The sequence below is a fragment of the Amblyraja radiata genome, chromosome 20, assembly GCF_010909765.2.
Source record: "Amblyraja radiata isolate CabotCenter1 chromosome 20, sAmbRad1.1.pri, whole genome shotgun sequence".
In the NCBI taxonomy this organism is placed as follows: Eukaryota; Metazoa; Chordata; class Chondrichthyes; order Rajiformes; family Rajidae; genus Amblyraja; species Amblyraja radiata.
The window spans coordinates 36,666,605-36,674,567 of NC_045975.1; the positions used below are offsets into that span (position 1 = coordinate 36,666,605).

A 7,963-nucleotide genomic window follows, 5' to 3' on the forward strand; every position below is an offset into this window, starting at 1 on the left:
CCGAGACACCACTGGGCCGCCGTGAAGAAGGGTGCAATGGTGCGGTGGGGAGGTTCGGCGGCGGTCAGAATGGGACAGCTGCGGGTTATAACGTGGCATCGTTCCTCTCTCCCTTCGTTCTCTCTCCCCATTCTCTCTCTCCTCTCTCCCCATTCTCTCTCTCTCTCTCTCTCTCTCCCTCCCATATCTCTCTCTTTCTCCCCCTCTCTATCTCTCTCCCTCCTCCCCTATCTCTCTCTCCCTCCCTCTCTCGCTCTCTCCCTCCTCTCTTCTCTATCCCTCCCTCCCAGCACGGCTCACCCCTCTCCTCGGGGAGACGCGGTGATCAATACAGGGAGGCCGGGCCACTGATACTAGCCAGTGCCTCCCCAGCCATTGGCCTCACCGCACGTCACTGTTACACACCCATCACATGCAGAGATCACCAGCCTGCCCCACACACTATTGGCATGGGAGAGCCTCCTCACACCCTCAACACAACCCTTGAGATGCAAATGAACATCTGCACACACTTGTTTTCTCAAATGTATTTATTGAGGCTGGATGACAGACAATGAAAACTCCTGGACAGGTTTTTAGACAAATGATTCAAGATGCATTATAACAAAAACTGGTAGAAAACTTGAAGATTTACAGGGGTGATTTGCCGAGCTTCTGTAGGGCTGCGAGGAAGAGCGATGAACATCGGTTCACGCACGGAAGCTCGGGACAAAGGCACATTCTCATCATCCCTGCCCCACGTTTAATATAGAGGACTGGTATAATGATCACATGCATTCTTGAATCTTTATAACTATTATTCCCTTACAAACATACCATGCTAAAAGTTCTCTAAAGTAGAAAACATTATCTTTACAAAATAGATACTGATCAACAGTTTTAATGATAGTACTAAAGTGCTGAAGTATACAAGCTAAAGTTAACAAGCAGTGAAGCAAATACAAAGGCTGAACAATCAAATCCCGTGTGTGTTGGTTAGTCACTGATTTGTCGTACACACTAGGTGAGCCACGGCAGAGTTCCCGAGTACCTGGTATACCTCAGAACCGTGGCACCTTGCTGTAGTCCTCTTGCTCCACATTCTTACACAGACACATTGATAGAACCATCCCCAGCACCTGCAAACACAGGAGGTAGTTCATTTTAACAAGAGAAATGCTGCATTTCTACGTTGGTTCGTTGCACTTCTCCGAGGGGACTCATACAATTTAAAAATCTCAGTCGCGGTAACTTGGGTAAATTTAATGGTTATCATACACGTCGCGCACACGAGCAACGTGTTGTTTCTCGCCTTTGAAATCTTGTTGGTGATATTCAATGAAAATGCTTTTAAAAAGCACCGTGTCACAGGTTATGTAATTATTATAGTAACCAGTTATGTCATTCACTAATGTTAGATCATTCTTGTAACAGGTTAGGTCATAACAGAGCAGCACCTGAAACAGGTTAGCTGATGATCCAATGTAACAACAACTGACAGAGGCTACCTGGTCTTGGATGCAGTTGGTTGGAAAGGGCAGTTCCTTCAGGAAGGGTAAGCTGTGACCAGGTGCCCCTGCTGTGCCTGCCAGAATCTATGATGGATCACAGTTGTAGTGCTGATGGGCTGGGACACCAATATCCAGCCAGTAGTGAGGAGGTTCAAGAGGCGTTGGATGAAGATGTGTGCTGGTGGGTACATCAGTGGTCCACGACCCTGGGCACAGCCTGGTGTGTGGGCGACCACAGCCTAGAAACGTGGCTGGGGTCCGGGAAGCGAGAATTGGGTTCTATGCTTGTACTGCGGGGATGGACAACTGCCAGGTATCTGAGATGGCTGGTATGTGATTGAGGGAAGGACAGAGATGAGGCACATAAAGAGATGGAACTGAGTGGCAGGGCCTCCCCTTGGGCAGGGGCATCAGTGAAGACATCAGCTTTCCGATCCTGACCATCGCATGGTCCCCTCCCGGGATCGCATGGTCCTCTCCTGCCACTCTACTGAGAAGAGTAGCAGGAGAGCGGGAAGCAGCAACTCCCATTCATCGGCCCTTTGAGGGGAAACCTCTCCCTCCTGTTGCCCTTCACCATCTCTCACTCAAATACTCATTCCCTCTCTCACTCCTGTTGCCCTTCACCATCTCTCACTCAAATACTCATTCCCTCTCTCACTCCTGTTGTTCCCCTCTCTCGCAATCCCTCTGCCTCTCTCCCCCGTACTACATGACCACGTGGGAGTAGGAAGCCACTCAAACCCTCCATTCAATGGGGTCCTGACTGACCCACCAACTGCAGTGTCCCTGCCCTTTCCCTATAACCCTTGTTTTCACCCGATTGGAAAGCAACCCTCACAGCCTTAAATATATCCAAGGTCTCTGCCCTTAACTCTCTGTGACTTGGAACGCAGACTCATGAGCCTCCAACAAAATCATTCTTCCTCATCGTGGTCTCAACCTAAGTTTCTCACCGTATCAGAGACCATGCCCCATGGTCTGGCCTCTCCTACGAATGAAAACCACCCCTAAAAATCATACATGTTTCAATAATGCACCTCTCATTCTTCTAAACTCAATGTTAGAGTGCCCACCTGCTCGGTCTTTACTTTTCATATCATGTCCTTACTTCCAGGGATCATCCTGGGGAACCTTCTCTCAGCTACCTTCTCTCTTCAACAGCAAAACTAAAATTGTTCACGATACTCTCCACGTGGTCCCACTTCGCCCTGTCAGATAGCAGTAACATTCTCTACAATTATAGCCTGATTCCCTTGAATAAGGGCCAACTCTCCAGGAGTCCTGCCCCCATGCCCCCGCATGGTGTGTTTCATGACCCGGGAGACCCCAAATCCCTTAGTGGCCCTGCAGCTTTCTGAATCCCGTCACCAGTGAACGACACAATGGTGAAGCATGTAGTACCGCTGCTCACAGCCCCAGGGACCGGGTTCATTGCCAGCCACTCAGGTGTTGTCTCTGTGGAGTTTCCATGTTGTTTCTCATGGACTGTGCGGGACTTCCCTAGGTGCTCCAGTTCCTTCCACATCCCAAAGGAGTGTGGATTGGTAGATTGATGGAAGTTACCCCCAGTGTGTAGGTTGACGCGGAGAATTGTGGGGGAAGGTAAGCACAGGTACAGTGAACATTGGTGGGAATGGGGCGCTGATGAGTGGCACCAGACTTGATGGGCTGGAAAGGATTCCTTCTGTGCTGCAAACGAAAGTCTGGACAATGAAGATTTATGTGTGGACTACTGCTCTTTTGTTCTCCTTTCCATATTGAACGATTTCTCACTTTCACCCTTTATACTCCATTAACAAATCACTTGCCCAATCCCTTACATCAAACTCTCTCTGAAAACTGTTTACTCGTCCCAGCTTGCCTTTCTACCTACATTTATGCCATTTGTAAACGAGACTACAGTACATTCACCTTTTCCTCGAGTCATTACACCATTGATTCCTGTGCTACCACAGTTCCCAGCTGCCAACCCATAACCCAACCTCTACTCGCTGCACTCTGCCTGCCTCACAGCCCACCCTCCTCCTCTCCTTCACCCCTCTTCTCCCTCACTTTCCCCTCCATTTTCTTCTCCCCACTCTCTCAACTTCCCCACTACATCTGTCTCACCTTCCCACGGCCCCTCTCCCCTCCCTCCTCTCCCCTCCCCTTGCCCCCTGTTTAACACACTAACCATTGCTGGAAGGTGCTGTGCCCGTGCTCGCCGCATGCGATGTTCACTGTCGCTGGGGGCAGTAGCTCTGGCGTTTCCCTGGCCCCCACACGGGCCTTCGAGTGACAGGGTAATGCAGAGCACATGTCATGTAAATTCCTTTCCTCGGCTGATTTTAATAAAACAACCACAACAGAGGGGTGCCTGTGCGTGTCTCGTTACGTGTTATTTGTGCATTCTGCACGCGGTGGTTGTAGGGGTAAGATTGCCCGAGCGGAGGGAGGAAGGGAGGGGAGTGGAACGGGGCCTGCTGCCTACCTCGATCACAGCCACTCCAATGCACACGCCAAAGATGAGGCCGAGGTTGCTGTACAGCCACTCCTCCACACTGGCAACACAGCCCTGGGGACAAACACGAGGGCAAAGCTGGTACTCGAGATGGCATTGGTCACCCTGTCATCCACCCCTGCCTTTCCCCCACCACCCCCATTCCACCCCTAGCCCCAGAGCCCCCTGGGTAGCCCCAGAGGTGGCCAGCAGGTACCAACACGAGACTCTCCTCTCACCTGGGCATTGGGCCCAAAGCTGCTACAGTTCATCCACCGGCCCACTCTGGCAGCACCTCCCACCACTGGGGGGAAGAGTGGGGTTAGGGGGGGGGGGGTGGTGGAGGAGGGTGTGGTCCTGGTAGGGTGGTCCAGGAGGTAGATGGTGTCAGGGGGGAGAGGGGGGGGTGTAGTCAGGGTGGTCCCGGCAAGGGTGGTCCGCTCGCTATACCCACTCGCCCTCCACCTGAGCCGGGGAAGGAAGTACCGCTCCGTCCACAGGCTGCCCGGGCCGAGGTTTTGACTCCCGTCCTCAGGCATTACTACTCCCACACACCACTCGCTGTCTCCCTCCACCCACACCGCACGCTCCCCTGATCTAGGACCCCAGGTCTCTTCAAGGCCGGAGCGTGTGAGGCCCCCCGTCCCCCTGACGCCGGGGAGGGGAGGAGGAGGAAATGTCTTCACTCACACTGCTGTACGGGTCCACCCCCTCACAGAAGCCAGTCCTCAGGCATGGTGTCGTTCTCCCTCCTCTGGGTGGCAGGAGCAGGGGTAGAGCAGCATGAGCTGTTCTTTATAATCAGGTTGTCCGTCCAGTTGGAAGGACCTTTCCAGCCACAGCACTTCAGCTAAGGGTGAGAAACACAAGCGGGTGAAGCAATGACCAATGCCCCTTGGCCTGGCCTGGCAATAGTTCACTTGCAACGCCTTGGAGCAAGGATTAAAGGTCAACACACAGCACAGGTCATAAATCAGAGGAGTTGTCGCAGCAACGTGTGGGTAAAGGATTAAAAATCTCCTTACAGGAGAAGGTTAAAATGGGCAACACTGGGGATATTCAATGGCAAGTCAGTGTGGGGTTAAGGAAGGAACTGCAGATCTGGTTTAACACACAAAATAGACACAAAATGCTGGAGTAACTCAGCGGGTCAGGCAGCATCTCCGGAGAGAAGTCACAGGCGATGTTATGGGTCGAACACCTTCTTCAGACTCTCAGTCCGAGGTTACTCCAGCATGTTGTATCTATCTTTGGGGTTAATATTTCTCTATCTTCCCCAAGTCTGCTCTCTATTCCAGGCAGATGCCACCCCCTCCCACACACACACACACCTCCTCTGGGCAAATTGTGGCCCTTGCACCTCAACACAGCTTTAGGAAGAAAGATGAGGATGAATGTTCTTCAGTCAGAGGGCGGTGAATTCGTGGAATTCATTGCCACAGACGGCTATGGAGGCCAAGTCACTGGATAGTTTTACAGTAGATAGATTTTTGATTAGTGCGGGTGTCAGGGGTTATGGGGAGAAGGCAGGAGAATAGGGTTTGAGGAGGGGAGAGATAGATCAGCCATGATTGAATGGCAGAGTAGACTTGATTGGGCTGAATGGCCTGATTCTGCTCCTATCACATGGCTTCATGAACATTAATGTCAATTTTGTGTCCAAAGCCCAGCCACTGGCAGTGATTTGTATCCCAGGGTTCCAGCGTTCTTGTTCTCTCATCACCCTCATTTACGCCTCCCATCAGTTGAGGATCAGGTTTCACCTGCTTGTCTGTGATGGACTCTAGGCTGGTGTAGCCCCCGCCCCTGCCTGTGGAGATCCTCTCCCACTCACCGTCCTCTGGGATGTAGTCCCACGTGGCCCCAAGCTTTTCTCCTGGCTCTCTGGAGAGTCGTAGTTCACTATCATGTGATGAATCGCTTCGCTATTTCAGCCTTGAGCTGGGTGACAAAAAGCGGAGGTTTCAGTGGGACATTAACCCTGTCCAGCCCGCGTTTGACCTTCCTGTAGGCGTAGCAGGGAGTTGATGGGGCAGAGCTGTGGTAGTGATATCCTGGGAACCCCTGGAGTTGGAGTGTGAGGGGCGGGGGAGAGTGAGGGTGGAACAGGGGGAGAGTGAGGGGGCGGGTGGGTGGGAGAGAGAGGGCGGGGGGGGGGAGAGAGGGGCGGGGGAGTGAGGGACGGGGGGGAAGAGGGGGGGGGCGGGGGGGGGAGTGAGGGACGGGGGGAAGAGAGGGGGGCGGGGGGAAAGTGAGGGGCGGGGGGGAGTGAGGGACGGGTGGAGTGAGGGGCGGGGGGAAAGTGCGGGGCGGGGGGAGAGAGAGGGGCGGGTGGGGGGGAGAGAGAGGGGCGGGTGGGGGGGAGAGAGAGGGGCGGGGGGAGAGAGAGGGGCGGGGGGAGAGAGAGGGGCGGGGGGAAAGTGCGGGGCGGGGGGAAAGTGCGGGGCGGGGGGAAAGTGCGGGGCGGGGGGGTTAGGGTGGAGGAGATGGGATAGGATGAAGGGCAGTTAGAGGGTGAGAGGCAGGAGCAGGGGATGAGGAATGTGGAGGGTCATTGATGTGGTGAGGTGGGGGAGGGAGGAGGGAGGGGCAGGTCAGGAAGAGGAGAAGGAGGTGGAGGGGGTGTGACGAGGTTGGGGGCAGGGTGGAGGAGCGAGTAATGAGGAGTTTGGGACAAGATGGCAGCAGCACTGGTGAGCTCAGGGACATTGAAGCCACGTATAAACCACAGTGGATGTCTCCCTTCAGCTGGGGCAGGAGACAGAACAGCAGACAGGAAGTGTGGAGGCTGCATTCCTCACTATGGAAGTTTGCTGAAGGACCAACAGATGGGGAAAGGCTGTTTGTGAAGTAACATCTTTCCCAGCGAGCTGCCTGGACCCAGCTCTGCTGAGAATATGGGCTTTGGCTCCCGCTTCCCAAAGCTGGGGACGAGCCAGGCCGCTGTGGCTGGCAACACTTCCCCTCCCCTCTCTCCTCCTCCCCTCCCTTCGCTGCCCTCCCCACTCCCCTGTCCTCCCCCTCTCCCCTCCCTCCCCCACTCTACCCCTGCCCTCCTCTCTCTCCCCGCCCCCTCCCTTCTCTCCCCCGTGCCCCCCCCCTTCTCTCCCCCTGGCCCCCCTCTCTCCTACATACAGTCAGGCAGCTCAACCATTAAACTAGTCCCAAGCCACTGTGCCAAGTGGGAGCCACGTTGTCCAGGTGAACGTATGTTTATTTGTTGGGCTCAGGGCCAGCATTTGTGGCCAAAAAAACAGTACGTGCTGCAAACACGCAGCAGGTCAGGCAGCGTCTGTGGAGAGCGTGACAGAGGTAACGATTCCCGTGTCAGAACAAGCAAAGTTATGATGTTGTGTGAAACATTAACCTTCTCTTCCCCCCCCCCCCTTCTCTCCCCACTGAAGCTGGATGACCTGTTGAGTATTACCTATGGGGGGGGGGGGGGGGGGGTTCTATATTTCAGATTTGCAGCATCTGCAGGTCATTGATCAGCATTGACTGCCCATCCCTTACTGCCCTGAACTGAGGCATTACTTTGACCTTCAAGGGAAAGGCTCAATTGTAATCATGTGTTGTCTTTCTGCTGACTGGTTAGCACGCAACAAAAGCCTTTCACTGTACCTCGGAACACGTGACAATAAACTAAACTAAATTGAAGATTTACATGGCAACCCCATGTAAGATTGGGAGATTTCCTCCCTTTAATCAGACGGCGTTTTACACCCTTTGCACAGTTTTGTGGTCATCATCACTACTGACTAATCCTTCCCTCATTCCAGATCATGAATGGGATTTAAACTCCACACAAGCTCTGCTACATTGGATTGGTTCCATGTTCTCCATAACCACCCGATGAGCCATCACCGTGCCGACAGAACCTGCCCGTGTGGGGAGTGGAGTGAGCACAGAGGGCCCACCCACACGGAAACACACGGCAACACACGTAAACGCACGGCAGTGACACACGGCAACACACGGCACAGTGACACAC

At 53.7% G+C, this 7,963-nt stretch overlaps 1 long non-coding RNA gene across 1 annotated transcript; it reads right to left on the reverse strand.

Annotated features, from left to right (window-relative positions):
• Positions 1 to 515: 515 nt before the first annotated feature.
• LOC116984850 lies at positions 516 to 5,936 on the reverse strand. The gene is made up of 4 exons (XR_004415135.1): positions 5,807 to 5,936; positions 4,663 to 4,822; positions 3,964 to 4,047; positions 516 to 1,118 (listed from the first exon to the last, which is right to left on the reverse strand). It is a non-coding gene; the product is annotated as an uncharacterized LOC116984850 (long non-coding RNA).
• Positions 5,937 to 7,963: the final 2,027 nt, after the last annotated feature.